At 38.5% G+C, this 26,388-nt stretch overlaps 1 protein-coding gene and 1 pseudogene across 3 annotated transcripts in view; both read right to left on the bottom strand.

Moving 5' to 3' along the window:
• The window catches only part of PDE4D (phosphodiesterase 4D), a 1,961,234-nt gene that overhangs the window by 556,219 nt on the left and 1,378,627 nt on the right, over window positions 1-26,388 (bottom strand). The window lies entirely within an intron of this gene.
• Window positions 16,556-26,388, bottom strand: part of LOC122737122 — an 81,852-nt pseudogene continuing 72,019 nt past the window's right edge.

Raw genomic sequence — 26,388 nt, 5'->3', positions numbered from 1 at the left:
TGGTCAATTTCTGTTCTACCTAATAAGGCGATAATTTTTGAGGGTCCAGGTCTGTGTGCTGGGAAGGAATGCAAAAATAAGTAGATGATGTGATCCCTGGCCTCAAGAAACTTACATTCTCCATAGAGGGATAGGACCAACATATACAGGTAACATTAGACAGTGCTAATTGTACTAAGGGGGTACCAACCAAAAGTGCAATAGAAATTCAGAGGTCTGAAAGATGACTAGGGGCCGGGGTAGCCATGTAGAGGAGTTCATGGGAGATGTATGGCTCAAGCAAGGCCTTGAAGTCCACTGCTAGGATTCTGATTGGGAAGAAGCAGAGGAAGACTACTTCAAAGGAAGGGAAGAGACCTGTACTCAATGAGTTCAGCATGGTGGTTGAGAGATAACCTCTAAACAACTCTTGTACCTTCTCTTTTTGTCATCATGAATATTAAAGAACATTTACTCCTATCCAGAGATTTATATAAATATACCAAATAAACTTCACTTGACATTAAATTGGATGATGTTTTAAAATAACAGCCTTGCAAATGTGCAGAGAAGAATTTACACAATATATTTACCCAGATTATTTAACCCTTTAATACAACAGGTCCCAATAATCAAATGAATTTGTCATGTCACCAAGATGAGTATTTCCCTACTTCCCAATGTAGTCCTTCCATGCCTGCCCATCCTGACTGGAAAACACATGAAACCAATGGATACACCCAGTATGTATCAATAGCAATGTGCTGGTAAATGTTTAACGACCAGATCTTAGGGAAAAAATATATACAAAACATGACAGGAAATTTAATCTATATGATTAACTTTTCTCCATCACTTTAAGTCTAGACGGTCAACAAAACAATAAATCAAGGCCTGATTTTTAGTATGCTGATTCCCAAGGTATAAATGCTTGCACTGAAAATTTTAACAATTGACCCATTGGAGCTGACCCAAGAACATCCCAGTATACAACCTACAAAGACCTGCTAAGTAATCACGAACATCACTATTTGTATTAAAAATGCATCTGTAATCATTTTTTTCAAATATAGAGAGGCAGAGGACTTTATGCAAAATAAGACATGCTGGCTATACACCAATTTCAGGCTAACTGGGTTAGGGTTGAATAGTCATTCCCTCTTATTGCCCACCTTCTGCTTATTTGTTTGCAAAATCCGTAAAGAATTCTTCTTTATGCAATACACAACATACATTTATTCATGATCACCGTGTCACTGAATTGTTCAAGTGGATAGTTTCAAATCTATACAGAAGAAAATTAAAGGGGGGAATCTCCATTTAAAAAATTTCTAAATCATTTTCAAAAACAAAAAAAAGCACCTCAGTAATGCTCACATCTGTTTCCGATTGGGCCTTTTTGAAAGGAGAGGGGGATGAAGAAACAGTATTTAGGTGATTAATTTCCAGTCTGGGACTGAAGAGCAGGCTCTGTACTGTGGGCTGTTCATCTAGCCAATAAGCAGGTGCAGATGAATATTTCATGAACATTTGCTATAATCTGCTCTTTCCTCTCATAACAACAAAATCCCCAGTCTCTCTTCCTGTAACAGTGGTCCCTGTCATCACGAAAACAAGATGGGGGAGGGGGTTAGAACATTATCTGGGAATCTTACCAGAGTCATGTAGTTCCTTCCTCTTACCTTCTCATTTTTACTTTTTTTTATGAGCATTTGCTATATCACAGGCAGGTGCATTTTTTTCCTTTAGCATTAAGGAAGAAGAACACAAAAAGTACTTACCTAAAAGAAAAAGACAAAAAACAAAAAGAGAGAAAGGTTAAATTCAAATCAGAGACAGAAACAATTACCTGAAAAAAGCACTGAAGTAAGGCAAAACAGCATGCTCTGCATATGGCTGCATCCTATTGCCCCACTAAGAGGAAAGGATGCCAGGGTACACAAAACCCCCAAAAGTATGGAGTCTGAGGAGTTAGAAGTGACTGTTTTCACATTTTAAAAGGGAATCTAGGGTTATTTTTTGGGCAAAGTTGGCATCACTGCTGAAAAGTTTGTCTTCCGTCCCAGGAAGCTCACTCCATAATGTCTGCAGAAAACCCAGCAAGCACTGAGTGAGCAAATACTAGTGTCTTCCAATATGGTAGCACATGGCAGAAGACCTGTATTCTCACTCCAGCTCTTCTTCCAGATCTGAAGTTTGGCAGGTTGTTCAATTTTGCTTTGCCTTAGTTTGGCCATATGGCTATAAACAGAAGGCAGCTTCACTTTCTCCTTTATTCTCACAGGAAAGCTATTAGATAAATGATGGACTCTCCAAGGAATCACCACCACCACCACCACCACCACCACCATCTACCATATTTTCTTCTATGTGAACCTCTATTGAAGTGTTGTGCCATATTGGTGCAGGTAGTCTTACCCCCTTCCCCCTCTAGGGGTGAGAATGGCAATGAAATCAACACAACCATTTCTGGATGACATGATAATAACTTGCTGTAAGATTCCAATCTCTTCCCTCTCTGACCTTCCAGTCCAAAATATTTCTCCCTGGCCATCACTCTCCTAGATGTATTGTACTCCTCTATTAATATGTAAGCTTCTTGAAAGCAGAGATTGCCTTCCTTACTTGCACTTGTGTCCCAAGCACTATATGATTAACACACACTGTTTAATAAATATCCTTTTCCTTCATTCATTAATCTATTACTAGACTCAGAAAATCAGAGAGTTGGACAGATCTCATAGGTCTTTCAGATTGAACAGAAGCCCCATGAGGGCAGGAATGGTTTTTGATTTTGTGTGTGTATCTATGGGGCTTTGCATAGATTAGGTTCCTCTTAATTGCTTGCAGAAGGGAATAGAATCAAACACAGCCTTGACTCAAAGCATGGATCCTCTTTACAACAATCCCAGACAATGGATGTGAAGCACTGGTTGGCAAGCCTCTAGGAGGCAGGAAAGAAATTGATTTTCTTCAGGAGTCTGCATGCTAATAGAGCACTGAATTCGACTTTAGGAGATTGGGGTTCGTATCCTATATCTGTAATGTAATATTACTACAATATTAGGTAAGTTACACCAACTTTCTTGGGCATCAGTTCCCTCACCTTTAACATGAAAATAGTTCTACTTGTCCTTACAGGATGGTTGTGAGGACTGAAGGAGAAAATAAGGTATCTAAGCACCCTGGGAACCATAAATTACTATGCAAATTAAGGTATTATTTTTATTATATCAACATAGATATACACATAAACAGATGCAGTAAACACAGAGGAAAATAATTCCACAGGCGTGGAAATTATAAATAGCTAAATATTTGTAGCAGGAATGGAATGGATGTATATGAATGGATGCATATGTGTATGTTAGGAAGAGAAATAAACTATTTCTTAGCTGCTATGATATTCTCAAATTGTTTGTAGTCAAGAAGAAAAGAAGCAGGCCTGGCAGAAGAATGAAGGAGGAAGAAAGCTCAAGATTACATAGTTTGAGGTTTACGCATTAAGGTTATGGAATTTTAAAAAATTCTTTGTCATTCAAAATGAACTAGCAAAAAAGTTCCTTCCTCAGCACTCAAACTCTTTCCTATTCTTTAAGGTAGCTGTACTTGGACAGGTGAAGCCAAGCAACATAGAATGACCAGCTACAAGATGGGACTTGTTTATAAAGCTGTTTATAGCATCAGAGAGCCATGCTACAAAGGCCAGAAACTGACTGGTATTCAGAATCAAGAAAGGGAAATATATGTTGGCAACATTAGAAACTGTAGTTCTCTTACCAGATCTTAGGTAAAGACACCTATATAAGGGACTGAGAGCTCCACCCCAGAAGTCAGAAGAACCTGAGTTCAAATCTGTCCTCACACAAAAGTTGTGTGACCCTGGGCAAGTCACATAATCCTGTTTACTCCATTTCCTCATCTGTAAAATGAGCTGGAGAAGGAAATGGCAAACCATCCTAGTACCTTTGCCAAGAAGATCCTAAATGGGGTCATGGAGAGTCAGACAGCAAGGGACTGAGAAGGTAAAAGTTATCCTCCTGTAGTGGGGTACCACTCTCAACTTTCTATGTGTCCTTGTAGGGGCAGATCTCGATGACACCTGAGACTTTCTCTGCCTCATATTACTTTAGAGCTGAAAGCAACTTCAGCAACAGGAGTAGGAAATTCCCATCTTTCACTATGCTGATATTTTTCATTAGCTGCTGATGGGAATTTTTCAAGAAAAAAACCATAATTTCTGATTGACCTTTTCATTTAAAAAAAAAAAGCCTTCTTTTAATGAGTAATCTTGATGGCAGAATATCAAAATTTATTTCTCCAAGCTACAAAATATTTTCTTCCTGCTTATGAGATGCAGTATCTTCTTCAACTCACAGAGGGCAGTCTTATCATTTTAGCTCATGCTACGGACAAATGACTTTATTAAACTTGAAAACAATAACTCAGAAATGTTAAAAGATAAATTATTTTAACAGTGAATTAAGTTCTGAAATAGTCTCCACTATCATGTAGTGAAATTCATTGTAGGGGATACTATGATTATATATGCCCTCATGAATTACAGTTCCTACCATTTGTATAAAAAGTTTTTTTTAAACAAATATCTACATTTACTGATACAAACTATTATTGGGTTCCTTTAGAAGATCTGAATTTGAGCTCTAGTATGGTCACTTAGGAAGCATAAAATTATAGCTAAAAAGAGCTTTTGAAATCATTTAGTCCAGTTCTGAAATCATGGTCCATGGACCCTGTGGGGTCCCCAATCCAAAACTATTTTTATAATAATACCAAGATTTGACAATTAAAATACTCCTTCCATTTTCAACTGCATGTCTTTGTGAGGCTACATTTTCTTTACATACTTCAACCAAAACAACATATTGCAACAAAGTGAATACAGAAACAAATATGAGAATCCAGCTATCATCAATTAAGCCAAACATTAAAGAGATTTGCAAAAATATATAAAACACCACCATTCCTCACATTTTTTGAAAATACAGGGTTTTTAAAATAAAATGTTATTTATGTTAACTTGTAATGGGGGTTATTATTATAATTTAAAATGAATAAATCAATACTTTAAAATTGATTTTCATTTCTAATATGGTAAATACCAAGAAATATAACCCACATAACAAAGTTCCTTGGAGTCCTTAGTAATTTTTATTTTACCTATGAGAAATCTCATGCCCAGAAAGGTCAAGTAAATGGCCTAAGGTCACACAGCTTTATATGTATCAGAGGAATGATTTGAACCCAGGTCTTTCTGACTCCACATATAGAGCTCTTTCTAGTATACCATACTGTTTCTCTTAGACACAAGAACAGTAAATACCAAAGTGAGGATTTGAGCCCAGATTGTTGTTTTTAATGTGTTCCTTTGGTGATCTTAAAAAACAAACACCATAATCACTTCTTAATGATTCTCCCTTTCCATCATCTTACCTCATATCCATGAAGTACAATTAAGCCAAAATAATAAATAAACACAAAGGAGCTATGTAACTGTATGATTCATTCTTCTCCTACAGTCTGCTATCTCTATGGGATCATTAAGCCTCTATATAACATTGGTCCTCAAGTCAAGCCTGGTAGCTGATCACAGGTCTGAAAATTTTCAATCTAACAGCAACAACAACATTAATAATAATAGATAATTATCACTACCATTTCTATAGCACTTTAAAGTTTGTAAAGCTCTTGATGGACAACTATGTGATACAGTGGATAGAGTGCTGGCCCTGGAGTCAGGAAGACCTGAATTCAAATTCAGCCCCTAACACTTATTACCTGTGTAACCTTGAGCAAGTCACAACCCTTTTGCCTCTGTTTCCTCCTCTGTAAAATGAGCTGGAGAAGGAATGGCAAACCACTCCAGTATCATGACTTTTCTTGGCAAAGAAGAGCTGGACAAGACTGAACATTGTTATTATTATTGTTGTTGTTATTGTTATTATTATTACTTTATTCCACAGCTCATGAGATTATTGTGAGTAAGGAGCTTTATAAATCAAAAAGCATTGTACAGGGGGCAGCTAGGTGGCACAGTGGATAGAGCACTGGCCCTGGAGTCAGGAGTACCTGAGTTCAAATCCGGCCTCAGACACTTGACACTTACTAGCTGTGTGACCCTGGGCAAGTCACTCAACCCCAATTGCCTAGCACAAATATGAGTTGTAGCTCTTATTATCATCTACTTAATGTTTCTCCTATAGTCTTTATCTGAACAATCCAAAATGGAAACCTGATTTGGTTATCATCTAATATGCCTCTGTCCAGAGAGAGGGCATGAGGCAGAGAGACTAAAATATTATGTTTCAGGCAGTCAGGGCTTATTTAACTTCTCTGGAGTAGAAAAAAATAATTATGTCATAGGATCAGGGGAGATTGCCATACTACAGGGAGAGAGATAATTTTCCAAGCCAAAATACTCCAATGGCATAAGGAGAGAAGAATTAAATGAAAACAACAACAACTGCCTAAGATGTATGCAAAGATGGACTTAAATCACTCAGCATGAATATTTATAAATTTCAGTGGCAGGATGCAAACATTTCACATAGCCCATTTGTGGGTGAAACTGGATTGCCACTTTGAAAGAAGATTCTAAGACAGTGACTTCACTTTCATGGAAATCATTTTGTCACTCTCAAGGAAATGATCAGAATAGGAGAATTCAGAGAAAGCATCTAATAGGGATACGTCATACAGAATAATGAAAAGGGGTCTTGGAAATGATTTTTTTAAAAGTCTTTTTCATTTTATGGAACATAAAAACCTGGGAGATGAAGTATTAATTGGTGTAACATTGAGTGAACACTACAAAGCAACACAACTTCAACTATTTTTGCAAGTTCCCCAGATCATAACAAGACTGTCATTCTTCCTGGCTCATCACTTGGTCCTGGTACTACATATTTCCTCTCCTAGCCCCACACTTCCAGGGACAAGGGGCAAATAAGCCTGAGGATGATACAGTGACAAACTATTTAGCTCTAAGGGTCTTCTCCCCCTGAACAGAACACAGGGAGCCATTGTTTATGACTGTTTCTTTTAGGTGGAAACACACATTATCATAACCATCTACCTCCCAAATGATCATCCTTTCAAATAACATTGCTGCCTAAAGAAGAATTTGTGATTATAACCCAAATTCTTTTTTTAAAATTAATGATAACAAAGCATCGTTATATCATTGAGAAACTGAATAGGTTAATGGACTGTTGGACTTGAAGTCAGGTGAGCCCCGAGTTCAAATTAGGCTTCTGTTTCTAATGCTTGCAAGCTCTATGACTTTAGGCAAACTGCTTGATCTTTTGGAGGCTCAGCTTCCTCATCTATAAACTGTAGAGGACACCTGTAGTATTTCACATGGCACTTTACTGGGGGTCTTGGCTATCATACTACCAAATCCTACTGTTTGAGGATAATGATAAACTGGAGAATATATATTTGATCCTATAATCAAAAGATACTGGAGTTTATTGAATGAGGTGTATATGTAGGGTAATGATATAGTCCAACCTGTGCTTTAGGAAGATGAAGGATGGATTGGACAAACATGAGGTGAGAGGCATGGAGTAATTAAATGAAAGCCACTGTGACAGTCCAGACAAGAGGTAATGAAAGTGATTAGGATAGTGGCTTTATGTATGGAGACCAGGAGGTACATCCGAGAGATAGTGTGCAGATGGAAAAGACAAAATTTGGTAACTGATTAGATATGGGGGAGGTGAGAGAGAGTGAGGAGTCAAGAAGAGGGAAGGTCTGGGACAGTCACTGTAACAACTGGATTACACAATCAGGGGGCATTAACAGTATTGTCTTATTACAGTGAGGACCCAGTAGGGACTGGATGTTAAATCTATAGTGGAATTAGTCAGCCCTGTTGTGTGATTTTCTCTGGTTTTCTTCAACAGCACACGGGTAGAAGCAGAGGAGATGGATGGTGTGAGTTGTATAACTTTCGTTTGGACAAGGAAACAAGGGATTCATGTATTGAAAGGATGATAATGGGAAAGAATTAGAATTGTTTTGTTTGGCCCCCAAAATCAAAACCAGAAGCAATGGGTGGAAGATTCAAAGAGGCTTTGTAAGCTTGAGAGGTCAGTCAGCAAAGTCTTCCTAATAATCAGAGCTGTTTCAAATGCAAAGGGATGCATGCTGCCCTCCTTCCCGCCCCCCCCCCCCCACTGGAAGAACTTCAAACTGGCTGGATAGATAACTCCTTGTCAGGTATATCATCACAGGGAATCCTTTTGAATATGGGTTCGACTAGATGTCCACTGAGATTCTTTCTAGTTCTAATATTCTGTGAAATATTCACCTCACTATTTTTTTTTGTCTCAGAAAATATTTATTTTTCATAAAAATTTATTTTCATTAAGATGTCCTTCGTGTTAACATGTAATGAGTTCTAATTTTTAAATGAATTAATACTTTGTATTTTAAAAATTAATTAATTTTATGTTTAATACAGTACATATCAATAGAAAAAATATATAAACAGAAGCTCTTTGGGGTCCTCAATAATTTTTAGTAAAGGGGTTCTGAGACCAAAAATTTGGAAATCCCACTAATCTAGTACAACCTCTATTTGTTTTTACTCATGAGGAAGTGGAGGCTTACAAAGGGTAAATCAGTAGCCCAAGGTCACCTAGTAAGTTGCAGAAATGAGAACTGAGTGCAGGTACTCTGGCTCCAGGCCTAAGTTTCATAGGTTTCATGGATAAGAACAATAGAGTAGGAATTAGTTAGAAAAATAAGAAAAGAGGAAAGGTAAAGAAACAGGCAAAGGGGCAGCTAGGTGGCTCAATGGATAGAGCACCGGCCCTGGATTCAGGAGGACCTGAGTTCAAATTTGGCCTCAGACACTTGACACTTGACACTTGCTAGCTGTGTGACATTGGGCAAGTCACTTAACCCTCACTGCCCTGCAAAAAAAGAAAGAAAGAGGCAAAAGGAAAATATTTAAGGGAGAAATGGGCCAGAGCAGGAGACATCAGTGGATGGTATTAAATTCACGCCCCACAAAGTATCACTGCTCATAGTTCAATTCACAGTTCAATCTATAGATCCTTCTTTATATCCAATACAACAAGGACTTTCATTTATTCCATAAACACACGTAGCCTTTTTTATTCAAACACACAACCAATTTAATTCAACAAATAACTTTTAGGCTTGGTGCCAGACAAGAGGCAACATGGCTCAATGGAGAGAGATCTGGCCTCTGCATCACGAAATCTTGTCTCTGATAAATACTGCTGGCATGGCTGCCGGCAAATCACTTCACCTCTCCCTGCCCTAGGCAACTATCCAAGACTAAGCGATAAGTCACTGGGCAGCTCTGTATAGATACGGGGAGTTCCCTATATCAATGAAGTCTAAGATTTTGACCAAAGAAATAAAAAATTCAGGATGCCAAGCCAACAAATGATACCTGCCCCTAAGGTGCTTACCCCCCCCCCACACACACAGCAGAAAGACAAAAAGAAGAAATGTCTTGGATGGGTCCACCTGGAGGTAGAATTTAGAAGATAGTGACTTTTTTCTTTTAAAGAAAATAGTGGGGGCAACTAGGTGGCTCAGTGGACAGAGCACTGGCCCTGGAGTTGAAAGGACCTGTGTGTGATGCTGGGCAAGTCACTTAATCCTGTTTGTCTCAAGGAAGGAAGGAAGGAAATAGTGGTTCCTCTACCTCCATTTAAGGAATGAGCACAAGACTGGCATCTTCTCATTTCCCACCTGGTAGACTCAGTCTCCCTTACTCTCCAACTCCTAAAGTTTCCACCTTTCTTTTGTGTATCATTCTCTCCCCTCCCCCATTAGATTATAAGTTCCTTTAAGGCAAGAACTGTTTTTCTTTTTCTCTTGGTATATCCAGTACTTAACCCAGTACCTGGCACATAGTAGGTGCTTTAATCAATGTTTACCAACTGCTGACCATTGAATTTTTCTAACACTGATACCTAACATTACTACTTTTAACACAACCACCCCTCTGAGAGGTAAGAAATGCAAGTATGACAGTCTTCACACTATGTCTAGCACTCTATCACCTTTGTCTTGTAGCTGCCACATTCTGGGATAGGTTTTGGCCCCAGGCAAGAAGAAAAAGGAGGCAGCATGTTATAACAGAAAAAGCCCGGAACCTGGGTGCTGGTTCCACCTCCAGCTAGAACCTCAGTTTCTAATCTGTAAAATGAGAGGGATGGCTCTCTAAGGTCCCTTCCAGCTCTAGGAATCTGTGAGTACATGCATTGGGGCAGAGGCACATTGTGCTATTTGGAATTTCTATCTCCTCTAGACCTGAGATGGCTTTTGAAAACAGGGGTTGTTATATTGAGTCAGATGTTTCTAATACCTATCATAATGTCCTATACCTGTTGTATGTATAGTCTAAGTTAAATAAATGAAAAAGGGAGAGCTTAATAGCAAATTGAGGGAGCAGCTAGGTGATGCAGGGGATAAAGCACCTGCCCTGCATTCAGGAGGACCTGAGTTCAAATCCGGCCTCAGACACTTGACACTTACTAGCTGTGTGACCCTGGGCAAGTCACTTAACCCTCAGTGCCCCACAAAAAAAAGAGCAAATTGAAAAGGATGGCATAGGCAATGATAATTGTGAACCAAGGGTGTCATATCTAATGTTTCCTCATACTGGAAATCATTCTCTTAGATGAACCACCTTGACTTCATAGGATGACAGTGTTTTAAAACAATGTCGAAAAGCTGCTTTAGCCTTCAACGTTGTCATCTATGCGTGTCATTCATCCCCAGCAAATGCATGAGTGTAACCTTTATCTCACCTTGTCTTTTAATTTCTCTTTCAAAATAGCATTTTGATGAATTGTTGTGACAGGTCACATGAGTCTCTAGATGCCATTCATAAGACTTGACGGTCTACAGGCACGCAAATCAAGACTCCTTATCCATTCACTACTGTCAAAAGACACCTGACTCAAAATATCTCTTTGGAAGAATAAAGACAACCCACATGAGTTTTGCTTAAAGGGCTAGCATTTCACAGAAGGGTAGTTTTTCTCCAAAACTAATTATAAAGTTCCTATGCCAGGATTCTTGTTGACTGTTTTTATTTTTTCATAGCCGTACAGCACTTGAAATGACCAGACAAAAGAAGAATATTTTGTCAGAAGCTGAATACTGAGTAAGCTGTGTAATTTCAGTGTAAGGGGAAAAAACCAAACCCAAGAGGCAGGAGAATATATTAAAAAGAATGTGCACTGCGCATGGGAAATATATTGTTATGGTCTGCAGTGTTAAGACAAAGTAAAACATGAGAAGAAAAGGAAAGATCACTGGAGTTGGGTGGGTGGAGGAAGGGGGAAGTAATCCATCTTTTCTTATCTTTTTGACCCACCTATCTCAATACTGAGAATATAACCTGAGGAAGTCAAAGATCAAAAGAAAAGCCTGACATTTATCAATTTTCTTGGTAACCCTTTCTGTGGTAGCCTAAATAAATATATCAATAAACAAATGATGATCCCATTGACTGGAAGATGGCTGAACAAATTGTGGTATATGAAGGTAATGGAATATCACTGATTAAGCTAAGTACACTTTAGGTCTTGGTTTCTGGTCTAGGTAGCAAGACATTTAGCCTGGAGAAGGCAAGGGACTGAATGACCCTATAATGTTATAACCCACATTTTTAGAGACATTTTTTCATTAATTCATTCAATAAACATTAAGTGCTTATATATGGAAGACACAAAGGATGCAAAGAAGAAAACTTCCCTTGCCTGTAAAGGGCTTAAATTTACTTTGTTGCTGTAGTTGTTGAGTCGTGTCCGACTCTGTGACCCCACATGAGATTTTCTTGACAGAGATCCTGGAGTGGTTTGCCTTTTCCTTCTCTGGCTCATTTTTTACTGATGAGGAAACTGAGGCAAACAAGCTTAAGTGACTTGCCCATGGTCACAGAGCTAGAAAGTGTCTGAGGCCAAATTTGAACTCAGGTCTTCCTGAATCAAGGCTCAGCACTTTATCCATTATGCAAGCTGCCCACTAACTATACTAGGAGGATACAACATTTACCTAGACACCTATGTTCAAGGTAGTTTGAAGATGGAGGGGGCACCAATGACTGTAAGGCTTTCATAGCTCCTGAGCTGAGCAATGAAGTGAAGTAAGTATTCTAGAGATTTGGGAGGGAGTATATCCCTGATTTTAGTGTTAAATGGTAAGAAAAGAAGTTGGGGCCTGATGAAGAATTAGAAATGTTACTCCGGGGGCAGCTAGGTGGCACAGTGGATAGAGCACCGGCCCTGGAGTCAGGAGTACCTGAGTTCAAATCTGGCCTCAGACGCTTAACACTTACTAGCTGTGTGACCCTGGGCAAGTCACTTAACCCCAATTGCCTCACTAAAAAAAATGTTACTCACATAATGTAAACACTGGTGTTTCCATGAGGACATTAACTTCAATACTGTCTAAATAATGTGGTCCAGTTTCCTATATTCTTGTTACTTCAACTATGACAGCCTTACATAACCATTCTTCCAAGATAAGATCTTCTTTGACTGTCAAGTTTAATAGCAACAAAAGTCTATCATGAAGCACTGCTCACTTGGGACCACATTCACTAAGACATTTTTTTTTTGTTTCCATGCTGGAGAAAGCCTCTTAGCAGGTGTCCAAATGTACATCTGCCTGCCGGTGCCCTTCCCCCTCCCCCATACCAATTTCTTGGCATAATGCATCACAGCACCTGGGAGAAGTGCTTTACTGAATATAGTCCTAATTTAGAAAGGAACCAAACAGGAAATATATCTGCTTACCAACAAGCATTTTGCATTATTTTTTTTCTAAGAAAAGGCACTTGGGTCTATTGTTTGCAAACTTTGCTTCCTAACAGCATTAGAAAATGTCAGTAACAATATATCAATTTAGAAGGTAATTGACATTGTAATATGATTCAACAATCTATAGGAAAATATTCCAAGGGAATAGTGACACATGAAAAGGAACAATCAGGATATCAATCTGCAGTCACTAGCTGGGGGGAACACAGCAATTATACAATGATCCAATGTGGGTTCACATACTACAGGGAGCATTTTAAGACAGTTGTAGAAAACCACCTAGAGAAAATTAGAATATTAATACTGCAATTGAGATGTACATTTCTACCAGCTGCTTAATTTCAATGACTGACTAGCAGAAATGATGAAATTTCGCATGACTGTTGTCAGATGAAGACGGGGGAATTCATGGTTAGTAAATGCAGTTTTCCCTGGGAAAAAAAATCACAAACTTGATTTGCACCTAGAAGAGTCAGGCCCCATGGGGGATAAGCACACAACAAAGGCATTAATTACTGACTTATAGTAGAAAGCCTACAAAAGAGAAGTTCAATTTGATAAAAAAGGCATTCAAATGGAAGACTGGGTAAATTATTTTGGATATTAGAGGAGATCCAAAATAGAATGCCTTCTTTTACAAACCAACATAATCAATGGTAGCTAAAACAAGGGTATGAGTTGATTTAATTGGGCAGGCACTTGGAACCAACCTTCAAAGTGAGGGCAGGAATATAGGTGGGTACATCTGGTAATTGCATCAGATAAGGTTTCCTCCCTTTAAAAATGTTCCATTACTGCTTGCTGTCACATATAACTTATTCATTTTTTTTCTGAACATTACTATTTCAAAAACTTTATGATAATTCACATATGGGCTAGGTTGTGTTCAACCTTCATACCATATAAGACAGTTAGCAATTTGAATTTAGTATTAAATGAACAGAAAAATCAGGTAGTAACTTTCTTTTCTCTCTCTCTCTCTTTCTTTCTTCCTTTCTTTCTCTGTCTTTCTTTTTTCTTTTCTTTCTTTCTTCTCCTTCTCCTTCATTTTCCATACATAGCACAACACTTTGCACATAGCTTTGTCATGTAGGATCCTAAATCTAAAATGGGAAGGGACCTTATATGTCCCTAAGAACCCAACCCTGTCATTTTATATATGAAGAAACTGAAGCCCAGGGAGTTTAATTGACTTGCCCAAGATAATACAGTGAATAAGTGTTTTAGGGGTAGCACTGGTTTCCAACATTTAACTAGATTTGTGACTGGCAAAATTAATAACTTCTGTCTGCTTCAGTTTCTTCAACTGTAACATAAGGACAATAATAGCACCTATCTCCCAGGGTTGTTGTATGAATTGACTGAGATAATATTTGTAACATGTTTAGCACAATGCTAAACACATCAGGCACACAGGTGCTTTAATATATGATTGTTTCCTTTCTTTATCAGTAAATGTTCCTTGCTGCCTGTTGAAGATTTGGGGAGGCAGGGCAATGAGGGTTAAGTGACTTGCCCTGGGTCACACAGCTAGTAAGTGTTAAGTGTCTGAGGCCAGATTTGAATTCAGGTCCTCCTGAATCCAGGGCCACTGCTTTATCCACTGCACCAACCACCCAGCCGCCCTCCTGTTGAAGATTTTAAAGACAGTACTAGAACTACTCAAGAAAACAAACCATTTTCTAGAATTTTAAAAGCATTCAACATGGATAGAAACGAAAGACTCAAATTCCATAGCATTCTTGTTTTATTAAATTAAGGACCTAAAGTACTTCTACTTGAACCCATTGTTGGTCTATTTTGAGATACTACATTTTGAGGGGAAATTAAAATTTTCAGGTTTTCCACCCATTCCAACAGGTCTGCTCCCAGACAGAACAAATCACTGAAATCTTAGTAATAGTGGATTGTAAATCGATATCATGAAATAGGTAGACTGTCTTTTAATCTGGCTAAGCAATTATGAAATGAAACAAGTATTTTAATTTTGAACAGATAAATTTATTACTTGTCATTTCCCCCCAAACAATCATATATATTGATATTATGTATAACATATATATGTATATACATACCATGTATACACAATGTAGATGTAAATAGATGACCACTAGAGGAATTATTTACTAGGGTGCTGTCAATTCCTGTTCAAGTGATAAGAATGAGAATGCTTGACCTCTGAGGAGCCTTCCAATTCTAAAACTCTATGAATCTGAGCTTGCCCCCAAAGAATAAGCCTCTAGAAAAGTGTGAATAAACAGCAGAGTTGGACACCTCTCTAATTACTCAGGCTTGCTAAGGAGTTTGCTTCATTCTTGTCTTAAGTCTTTAACAGTAAGCAAAGGCATACATAAGAGAATCTATCACCTAGTTAACAGCTGGCCCTTTCTGTGTAGATGTGTTAAGATCCTCTCCCCTCCAACCCTAAATAACTTCTTAGTGTGAATAAAGCAATGCCTCCCTCAAAGGAAACAAAAGCCTGTTCTAGAGGAGTTTGATATCATTTTTGTTGGTTTTTGTTTTGTTTTGTTTTGTTTTGTTTTGTTTTGTTTTCAGATTTGCTACTTGCTAAAATATCCAAACTGTGCAGTGATGTTTGAAAGTCCAAATTCACGAAAAAGAGTAACAATACTGAATTGGGATATTTTTTTCAGCTATTTTTTCTTCCCATTTTCAACACTCTTTACCAAATTTCATAGCTTATCATTTCTATTTCCTCTTGGGAAAAAAGATCCTTTTAATAAAATGATGTATCTATAAAATATGGGCAATTTTTGTACATTCACACAAATGCTGTACTTGTCTTCCTCTATAGGATCTGATAGCTCCAAGGTGGCAGGGGTGTTTCACTTTTATTTTCAAGTCAAGAAGAAATGAATTCAAGAACTGCTTCTGCCATAAGCCGGCTGTTGTGATTCTGGGCAAATCAATTAATATCTTAGTGTCCCATTTTTAGGAGTTTAAGTTGCAGAGCAGGTACAGGCTTGCATTGGTAGGGGGGAGTTTCCTCACCATCCATTCACTCTTTGAAGGCAAAGGGGCCATTAAAAACCAACAAAAACATGGAAAATAGAAACATTGCAATGAACGTTATGAGAGCTGGATCTGGGTTCCTATACTTACAAGCTATGTATAATTGGGCACTTTACCACTCTGAACCGCTGTTTCCTCTTCTGTAAAATGGGAAAAAAATACATGTACTATATTCCTTGCAGGGTTTTACTAGGGGAGTTTTTTGGTTAATCTCCATGTCACATATAAACAGGAGACCTGGTTTTTACCACTTGCTAAGTGTGTAACGTAGGAGGTCAGATGATGGCTCAATAGATGGAACAGAACACTAAGCCTGGAGTCAGGAAAACCCCAGTTAAAATCCAGCCTCAGACACATCTCAACTCTGTGATATAGGACAAGTCATCGAATGTCTTACTACCTGATGAAATGGATTTGCTAGAGAAGGAAATAGCAAATGACTCCAGTATCTTTGCCAAGAAAACCCCAAATGAGCTCACAAGTGAAATTACTGTACTACAACACACATGTGACCACGAGGAGACCAGTTTTATCTCAATGTCTCATTTTCCTTACTTATAAAATGGATGAGGGTTAAAATAAATGTGCTGTAAGACTTTTAAAATTTTAATTAAAAAAACATTGCTTTCAGCTCCAAGCTTTTTTTTTTTAAAAGCAGGCATAGTTCAGTTTATTCATTGTTTATAAAACAAAAAAAAATCTTCTTATGTGGTTGCCACAGAAGCTGCCTGGGTCCTCTGGACGGATACCCGAATGTGAGTCTTCACAAGATGGTTGGTGAATTCCTGATAGGAAGACTTAGTAAACACTGTCTCCTTCCACAGGTCTGGGGTTAGGTAGCTGTATGTTTTGGAGATGGCATTGAAGGTAGCTTTAGCAAAGTTGCCCAGAGTGGCAGTACAGTCCCTTGCAGAAGTGTAGCCATCATCAATTCCAGCCATCATCAGGAGCTTATTAGGCACAGGAGCTGAGACAATGCCAGTACCTCGGGGGGCAGGGATCAGGCACACCAAAACAGATCCACAGTGCCCAGTGACCTTGCAGGGCACTGTGTGAGGCCTGCCATTATTATTCCCCCAGTAGCCATGTCTCAGAGGAACGACAGACAGCTTGGCCAGAATGATAGCACCATGAATAGCTGTAGCTACTTCCTTGGAGCAGTTGACACTCAAGCCAACACGACCACTGTAGTCGCCAATGGCCACAAAAGCCTTGAACCTGGTACATTCTCCAGCTCTAGTTTGTTTCTGAACAGGCATGATCTTCAGAACCTCACCCCAGGAAGAAATCCATGATCTCAGATTCCTTAATAGGAAGGGAGAAAAGATAGATCTCCTCCAAAGACTTGATCTTCATGTCCTTGATGAGACGGCTCAGCTTGGTGACAGGAACCCACTCCTTATCCTTGGCCTTTCCTCCTCAGGCCCCACAGCCCCAACCTCAACCTTGGTCCCCACTGCCGAAGCCACCACGGAAGCCCCCTCTGCTTCTGACTCCAGGGCCCCCAGGGCCTCCAGTTCCTCCTGCAGCACCGGCGTCATCCGCCACTGAGTATTTAGAAGTAGAAGCTGCTCCAAACTTTTATGATGACCTTCTCTTGGTCAAGACCCAGAGCTTTCTTCTGGAACTCTCAGATGCCATCTGACATCACTGACCATTGTCTTTATATTGAAATTTTCTTTGCCATGACATTATGTTCATATGATTTTCTTTTTTCTTTTTTTGTTGGGTTCTACTTTCTCCATTGATTCAATAAATGTTTCTTAGCTCCTCACTATATGCAAAGCTCATCGATTGTTGATAGCCTCCAAGAAAGTTCAAACCTAGAGCTCTTTCTTACACTACATCAAGGGTTTTTCTTTTTTCTTTTCTTTCTTTTCTTTTCTTTTCCTTCTTCTTCTTTTTTTTTTTTTTTTGGTGAGGCAATTGGGTTTAAGTGACTTGTCCAAGGTCACACAGCTAGTTAAATGTCAAGTGCCTGAGGCCAGATTTAAACTCAGGTCCTCCTAAATCCAGGTCCAGTGCTCTATCCACTGTGCCACCTAGCTGCCCCTAAACAAGGGGTTTTAGTCTTTTTTTGTGTGTCATGGACCCTTCTGTCAGTCTGGTAAAACCTACAAATTTATTTTCCAAAGAATGTTTTAAAATGCATAAAATAAAATGTACAGAGTTACAAAGGAACAAGTTATATTGACATTACTAGATTTTTTTTTTTAATGAGGCAGTCAGGGTTAATTACTTGCCCAGGGTCACACTGCTAGTGTCAAATGACTGAGGCTGGATTTGAAGTCAGATCCTCAAGACTCCAGGGTCAGTGCTCAAGAATATGTAAATATATATTTTAAAGGTCTTGGTTCCCAGGTTAAGGAACCTCTCTGCTTGACTCATTCTTTTTTTTTTTTTTTTTTGTGGGGCAATGGGGGTTAAGTGACTTGCCCAGGGTCACACAGCTAGTAAGTGTCAAGTGTCCGAGGCTGGATTTGAACTCAGGTACTCCTGAATCCAGGGCCAGTGCTTTATCCACTGCGCCACCTAGCCTCCCCACTTGACTCATTCTTTAGAGAAATTCATCCACCCAGATGTTCTGAAGGACCAACTGCATGTGTCTTATTTAAAATGCCTCTCCCTGATTTTTCTCATGCTCACCACTTCTGCCACGGTACTGCCTGGAATGGCATTTTTGCATACAACAAATGTATTTTTGTTTCGCTTTTATATTCAAAAGCCCATATACTCAGCAAACATTAAGTATACAGATTGCTGTGGTCATTCACTAAGGGAAAAAACAAAGCTTAGATAAGACATAGATTCTGCCTTCAAAGAACTCTTATACTCCTGGCAGAATGAGACTCGAACATGGATAACTTTAATACACAATCATACATGAGAAATGTACTGGAGGGTGTAGGTCTTCCTGATCTAGAGGCATTCAAGAAAGCCTTCCTGGTAGGGTGATATTTGAGCTCATTTTAGAGTATGAGTATGCATTTGAAAGGCAAAGAGGGGGATGCAAGACATTCTAGGTATAGGGAACTGTAAAGAAGCAGAAAACAAGGCATATTCACAGGTAGAATGGAGAAGAGTGTGATTAAACAGTATCATAAGTGAAAAGGGTCATATGAAACAAAACTAGGAAGTCAGGGAGGTATCAGTGATGCGGGGCCTAAAATGGCAGGCCAAGTAACATGGACTTTATTCTCTAGGCAAGAAAGAGGTACTGAAGATACCTGAGCAGAGTGACCCGGATGGATCCATGTGCAAGAAAGGATGAGAATGAGCTGACTGAGGAAGAGGAGAGAGGGCAAATGACAAACTTGTGGGAGTCATCTATATTGAGGTCTTTAATGAACTGAAGATGAGTAACCAAGAAGAAATAGAGAAGCAGCAATTAGAAAAAAGGAGCAGGAGAACATGGGTGAGATGTAATGACCTCTAGCTTCCTTCCAACTCTGGGATTCAGTCATTCTGTATTATCTCTGACACCAACTCTCTAAGGAGGATTCCTGGACTCTTTGAAGCTCTTTTCCAAGAGGATCAAGAGTTACGAAATTATAAAAGTGAAGGAAGATAAGGATTGAAAAAAAATGGTGGGTGGGGGAAATTGGATTTAGTAAGGAGGAGGTAACTGGTTGCTGTATCCTGTTAAAAAAAGTTTTGGAGAACCATTCTGGAGAGCAATTTGGAATTATGCCCAAAGGGCTATAAAGCTGTGTATAGCCTTTGACCCAGCAATACCACTTTTGGGTCTTTTCCCCAAAGAGATCATAGAAAAGGGAAAAGGACCCACATGTACAAAAATATTTGTAGCTGCTCTTTTTGTGGTCACAAGGAATTAGACATTGAGGGGCTGCCCATCAATTGGGGAATGGCTGAACAAGTTGTGGTATATGAATGTAATGGAATTCCATTGTGCTATAAGAAACGATGAGCAGGAGGAGTTCAGAGAAACCTGGAAGGACTTCCATGAAGTGATGTTGAGTGAGTTGAGCAGAACCAGAAGAACATTGTACACAGTATCATCAACATTTTGTGTTGATCAACTGTGATAGACTATATTCTTCTCACCAGTACAATGGTACAAGAAAGTTCCAAAGGACTCATGATAGAAAAGGCTCTCTAAATCCAGAAAAAAAATTAGAACTGTGGAATATGGATCCTGATTGAATCATACTATTTCTTTTGTTTTTGGATCGTTTTTCTGCCATTGTTTTTCTTTTTTGAGGTTTTTCCTTTTTGCTCTGATTCTTCTCTTATAACATGACTAATGCAGAAATATGTTTAATGTTATTGTACATATATAACCTATATCATATTACCTGCTGTCTTGGGGAGGGGAGAGGGAGGGAGAAAATTTTGAAATTGGAAATCTTATAAAAACAAATGCTGAAAACTATCTCTACATGTAACTGGAAAATAATAAAATACTTTTATTTTATAAAAAAAGAACCCATTTAAAAATATTTTGGAGAGCAAAATTGTCATTTGCAATAAGAGTTGTGTAACTGATCACATATTATGAATTAATGATACTGTTGCTAGGACTTCATCTCCAAACCATCATAAAAATAAGGATATTTTCATGCAAAATTATTCAATCATATATTAAAAACATTAGAAAAGACATATATATTCAGTATAGTAGAGAATGACAATGAATGATGACATAAAATAATCAAGTATTATACTAGATGTGAACCTTGCATGGAAATGTGGAAAGATCTGTGTGAAGTGATGCAAAGTAAAATCAGCAACTCAGAACAGTATGACGACAACTATATTCAAAAGAAAAGAAAGCAAGAGGGAGCACAGTTTGAGGAAGAGCTGGGAGAGGACAAAGGGTGGAAACAGCATTTTCATTTGTTACATATCAATTTATTTGGTACTGCTGTTTTGTGGGGCTAAGGAAGGGTTTGTGCAGGATTTTACCCTTTATTTTGTGTATTTACTAGATTAAATGGTTTTCTTGATGTTAAAGTCAATAACTTTTCAAAACCATATCTTATTACTGCTTTATATAGAGACACTTCAAATCAATCCCTTTGAGATTTCCATTGCCTGACATCAAAGTAGATGTCTTTGGATAGTCAAGATTTTTTATGCAGAGTACTAATATAAACAGAAAGCCAGATTTTTTTTTCTTTTTTGAGGGGAAATGAGGGTTGAGTGACTTGCCCAGGGTCACACAGCTAGTAAGTGTCAAGTGTTTGAGGCCGAATTTGAACTCAGGTCCTCCTGAATCCAGGGCTGACCCTTTTATCCACTGTGCTGCCTAGCAGCCCCATAGATTTTTTTTTTTTTAATCAGTGCTGCCTTTTTGTTGCAAGTGATAATTTTTATCTCTGAAGATGGAATTAGCATTTTGTACCAAAAATAATTCTTTATATAATATAATAAAAAAGACTAATGTCATAAGGATGTCTAGAAAACAAATACTGATTTTTCAATAGTTATTAGCAAATCACTATTTAATAAATATTTGGTCCCTTTTCTAACTCATTCTATAATTAAATAGTAATTAACTATTAAACTTCTGGACTTTGGCATTCCACAGGGTCACAGGAATGGTACCTTTTGTAAGGGGCTAAAATTCTAGCTAGTCTGTCTATATCTAATGAGTTTTCGCCAATAAATTATAAGCTTTAGCAAGAGTTAGACTTTTAAGCATTTATTAAGGAGAATAATAATTTGGTGAAGAGAAAGAGAAAGGCCTAGATTCATCTATCTATTAAAGGGAGAGCACATTTCTAGCTCCACTCTCCACCAGAATCCTGATGAAAAAAAGCGAGAGGGCCAGCCTCGCTCTTTCTTCCTCCCACAAGCAAATGTCACTTCCTGACGTCAAAGAAAAGCCACATGTCTTGCCCTCAGGCACCTTCTTCTCATGGCAGAGCTTTCCTACAGTAAGTCTCCAGCAGGTGGCATCATTCCAATCGTTATACTTTCTTTTGTACATCTGTCTTAACACTAGACCCATGACATGTTCTTAATCAAATAGGCTTGAATGGGTACTCCTAGAGTCTGGATCATTTCTAAGACTTCAAAGTTTGGGGTTTGTTTATTGTTTTTTTACACAGGAGTTCTATAGAATTCAGCCTGAGACATTTCTGAAAATATATTTCTTCTCAAAGTGAATCTCTCTGCATCCGGTTAGTCCTGAAGTCACTCTAGGACCTGGAGGGCTCCTTAGGTGTCACTGTCTGGCAAGCCTAATCTGGGATCATATTGATGGGTCTCATCTGCACATGGGGCCAAATTGCTTTTCTGGCTTCATTTCTTTTCTTTTACACCTGAGGCTTTTGAATTGCAGCTAATTGGCCAAGATGCAATAGAGGATCTAGTTTCACAATGATTATTTTCTATGTCCAACAGATAATGGGACCTGAAAAGCTAAAGCGAACCATCCATCAACTGTTTCTAGGTTTAGCCTGACCTGACTCAGAAAAATGAATTTTGTCTTTGAAAGCTACAGACTATATAATGATCTCTATTTCTGGAGATCTTGGTGAATCTTCCTGCCAGCATGTTCAAAGCAGAATCCTAATGAGGTAGTCACAAAGGTCGTGTGTATGTGATAACAATGGAAAGAGGGATGGATTTGAAATCAGAGGACCTGGGTTCAAATCCTGCCTCTCGCTGCCACTTATTACCTGTGGGACCTAAGGCAACTCACTTAACATTTCTGGGCCTCAGTTTTCCTACATATAGAATGAGTTGGTTAGAAAACATGATCTCTTGGGCGGCTAGGTGGCGCAGTGGATAAAGCACTGGCCCTGGATTCAGGAGGACCTGCGTTCAAATCCAACCTCAGACACTTGACAGTTACTAGCTGTGTGACCCTGGGCAACTCACTTAACCCCCATTGCCCCACAACCCACCCCACCCCCCCAAAAAAAAAGAAAAAAAAAGAAAACATGATCTCTAAGTTCCTTTACATCTCTAAACATATGATTCAGTTCTGACATTTCTAAATCAAAACAGATAATTGATTGATTAGAATGTGCTATTCTCTTCTCTGTCCTATCTCCTGCCAACAATGAAAAACCCAGGGCCACTGCTCCTGCCATGCCAGGACATCAATCCTTCACCTATGTTCTTTTTGATTCATCTGATGCTTGATGACACCTCAAACCTGCCACAAATGAAATGGAATTTGTATGTGGACTCATCAGTCACTCATCATTGAGACACCATGATGTGAAAAGGCAACCAAAACCTCTTCTCTGCAATGTTTCCACAATAAATTTGGAGAAAACCTGGTGTTTAAAAGTAATAAAGAAAATGTCACTCTTGTTGCTATTTCAAAATAGTAAAACCTCTGTCAAGGCATTTATCCATGAGCCACTAGTTTCATAGGGTCATAGATTTAAAACAGAAAGGGACTTTAGATGTCTAACCCAATAATTTTTAGTTAAGGAAACTGGGACCTGGGACTTTCCCAAGGCCATACAGGTAAAAAGCAGAAGAGCTGCGATTAGAACTCATTTCCTCAACTCTCAATCAGCATGTTTTAATGATACCATAGTGTACTGAGAAAACAATAAAAATTCAAAAAGATACTTGTTAATTGACTGGCTGACAGCTATTATGTTGATAGGCTGGGCCTAGGATCTAATAAATGATTCAGTAGTGAATCTAATTTGGGTCAAGTATCAGTAATCTGGCCTCTATTTTCACTGCATGATTTTGCTGGGTTTTTTTTTTTTTTTTTAGGACAATCATGGTTAACAGATGCCTGGCACTATTCATATTTTGGAGAAATAAAGAAAAAAACAAGTCTAAGAACATTAACACCTAGAAGTATCTAAAAGGCAATGTCTTAGAAATATCACCTTCCCTTGATAGTTGTTTGCTTCCAGAGATAAACTAAGCTATTGTTCCCAGCACATTTTTACAGTCATGGTTTAGTAGTTTGCAAAATGAATATCCAGCCACAGTAATGGATTTTCTAAAGCTATTTGCAATATTCCCAAAGAATTACTTTTAGAACAGAAATAGATTTTTTTTAAGTTGTAAAAAGAAGACACACACACACACTCTTTCGTTTTTCAGGAGACCAGAGTCTACACTGTCAGAAAATGATTAACGCACAGCCGTCCTCATTATTTTCAAAAGAATGTGCAGAGAGGCTGAATGCAGAATTGCCTTGGGCATTCCCAGCCCTCTGACGTCAATTCATATCAAATTCAGATAACTTGCTCTGTCAGCTGCTTGGTTCTCTTGGGTTCTGTGAGAATCCAGCTCTCTTGAAAATCTCAGTCTACACCACAAGGCCATGGTCCCTACTTTAGAATACTGGTAGAAAGGGTTTGTAAACCTTCCCTCTCCTCTTTCCTCATATCATTATGGAAGATTTACATAATATAGTGGAATCTTTCCCATTCTTTTCAATTACATTCACCATTATTATGAAAAGGATTATTCTATTTTGGGGGGGGGAGGGGGATTGTTTAGCTTCATTTGGGGAACAGAAAAAATAGTACACTGCTGGAATTCAACTCATATAGATTCATGAATGTGATTTAGTTGACAAATCTATAACATGTGCCACCTATGGGTTTCTCAGAGGACTGTTGCCTAGGAAACCATATTCCTTGATTCCTTCGTTTGCCCTCTCCTTCTCTGCCTCACTATTTTATGTGACACCATCAGAAAGAATAGGGTTTCCATGGTTGCTGCTATCAAACAAAGGAAAGCAAAGAAAAAGGAAATGGGGGAAAAAGTGAATTAAAGATAATTCCATTAAGGAGCGCAAATGAGAAAGACCTTCTGTTATTTGACAAGGCACTGCATCTGAATCTGTAGCTTTGCAGTGGAATCTTACTATTTAGATGCTGCCTCTGTCAGACGAATGATTCTTTACAAACTCCTTGGGAGCTCGGGTGGTATCTGATAAAGGACACAGTATGAAAACCCCCAAAGACCTAAAACTATTAACATCATTTCTTAACATTTATTAAATATCCAATGTTTAGAGTCAAAATTTATTAGGAAGCTACTATGAAACATGACATGAAACAGGGAACCGGGGGGAAATAATGGTCACCACCCTCAGGAAAGTGACAATCCAACAATAATTTAATTTTTTTATAAACATGAGAGTCCACAGTGGATATTCATTTTCATTGTTTTCCGTGCCATAAACAGTCCAAATACTAAGAGCTATTTAATCAAATAGCAGAGGACTGGGTGTTGGCCAGTTCTACAATGGATGGACACTGTGTGAAGGAGACATGATGAGACACAACTTTTAATATAACTTTTTATAAATGCATATCTTTTTATTCAGGATGACCCCACCCTCTATGCCATCCAGGGATCTATTTTCTGATTTCGTGGGTATGGGTACAGGTTCATAGCAAAGTCTCAAAAGCCTCTGGCTGACAGCAAGCCATGAAGGGCAAGCACACTTTTCCAGATAGTCTAGTTTTCCAATTGCATTTGAGGCACACCATTGCGTTGTCCCTCTTCTATCTACTGAAGCTCTTAGAAGGACTTCCTTTCCTAAAAGTACCGAGAGAATGGGGATGAGAAACACATTTTTGGCTTTTTTTCCCCTACTGGTTCTTCTGAGCAGCTGGGATATTGTCTAACATTGTGTTTTGTGGAGAGCCTAGAAAACAAGTGATGCTTGATTAATATTGTCTATTATCAGGCTATGATTCCTTCCTCATGGCAGGGCTAAGAAAAAAATGCTTTTAGTTGCCTACATACAGTGGCTAACAAAGCCTTTGGTTTGTATGGGGATAAACAAGAAAGGACTGTAACAATGGAAAAGACCAAAGGCAGTCTGGCATTAACACAGAGTGCTGGATTTGGCATGAAAGGGCTTAGGTCCGAATCTGAGCTCTACCTGTATGACCTTAGGCATGTGCCAACTTCTCACAGTCCCCATTTCCTCTTCTTTAAAATGAGGCAATTTAGATTAAATGACCACCAAGTTTCCTTCAAAATCCTTCCTATTACTTTCTGTACTGATGACTGTGAGCTATGTCTTCTGGTGTTTACCCTATCCATAATCTAGGTTGTTAGAGGAAGACTGATCTCTTCCTTCTGAGACGACGACTCAGTAAACTGGTTATCTGTGCCAGCAATTCAAAAACTTTTTAGTCTCAGAAGACTTTTATACTCTTCAAAAATACTGAAGATCCCAGAGAACTTGTGTTTATATGAGTTATATCTATCAACATTCACTGTATCAGAAAGGAAAATTTCTTAGTATTATTATGAAAATAGCCTTGATGTCATGGATCCCCTGAAAGGGAGAAGTGGGAATTCCTTAAACTATACTTTGACAACTACTGATCTAAGCTATGCCTTTTACCACCATCCCGTCTTCCTTCCATGACTTCCTTTTGTCAATTTCACAGCTTATTGGATGGGTGGACATCTCAGAAAGATTGCCGTAAAAGCAAACAAATTTAATACTGGAAGATCAATAAAAAAAGAGTAGTTTAAAAAGGCACTGCAAATCATTCCTTGAGCATTTGTTATATATTTTAATTATATATAAAACATTTTAATCATTTAGCTAATTACA

This window comes from Dromiciops gliroides, chromosome 1 (genome assembly GCF_019393635.1).
Source record: "Dromiciops gliroides isolate mDroGli1 chromosome 1, mDroGli1.pri, whole genome shotgun sequence".
Classification (NCBI taxonomy): Eukaryota; Metazoa; Chordata; class Mammalia; order Microbiotheria; family Microbiotheriidae; genus Dromiciops; species Dromiciops gliroides.
The sequence above is the reverse complement of the archived record's forward strand: the minus strand, read 5'-3'. Positions and strand labels throughout refer to the sequence as shown.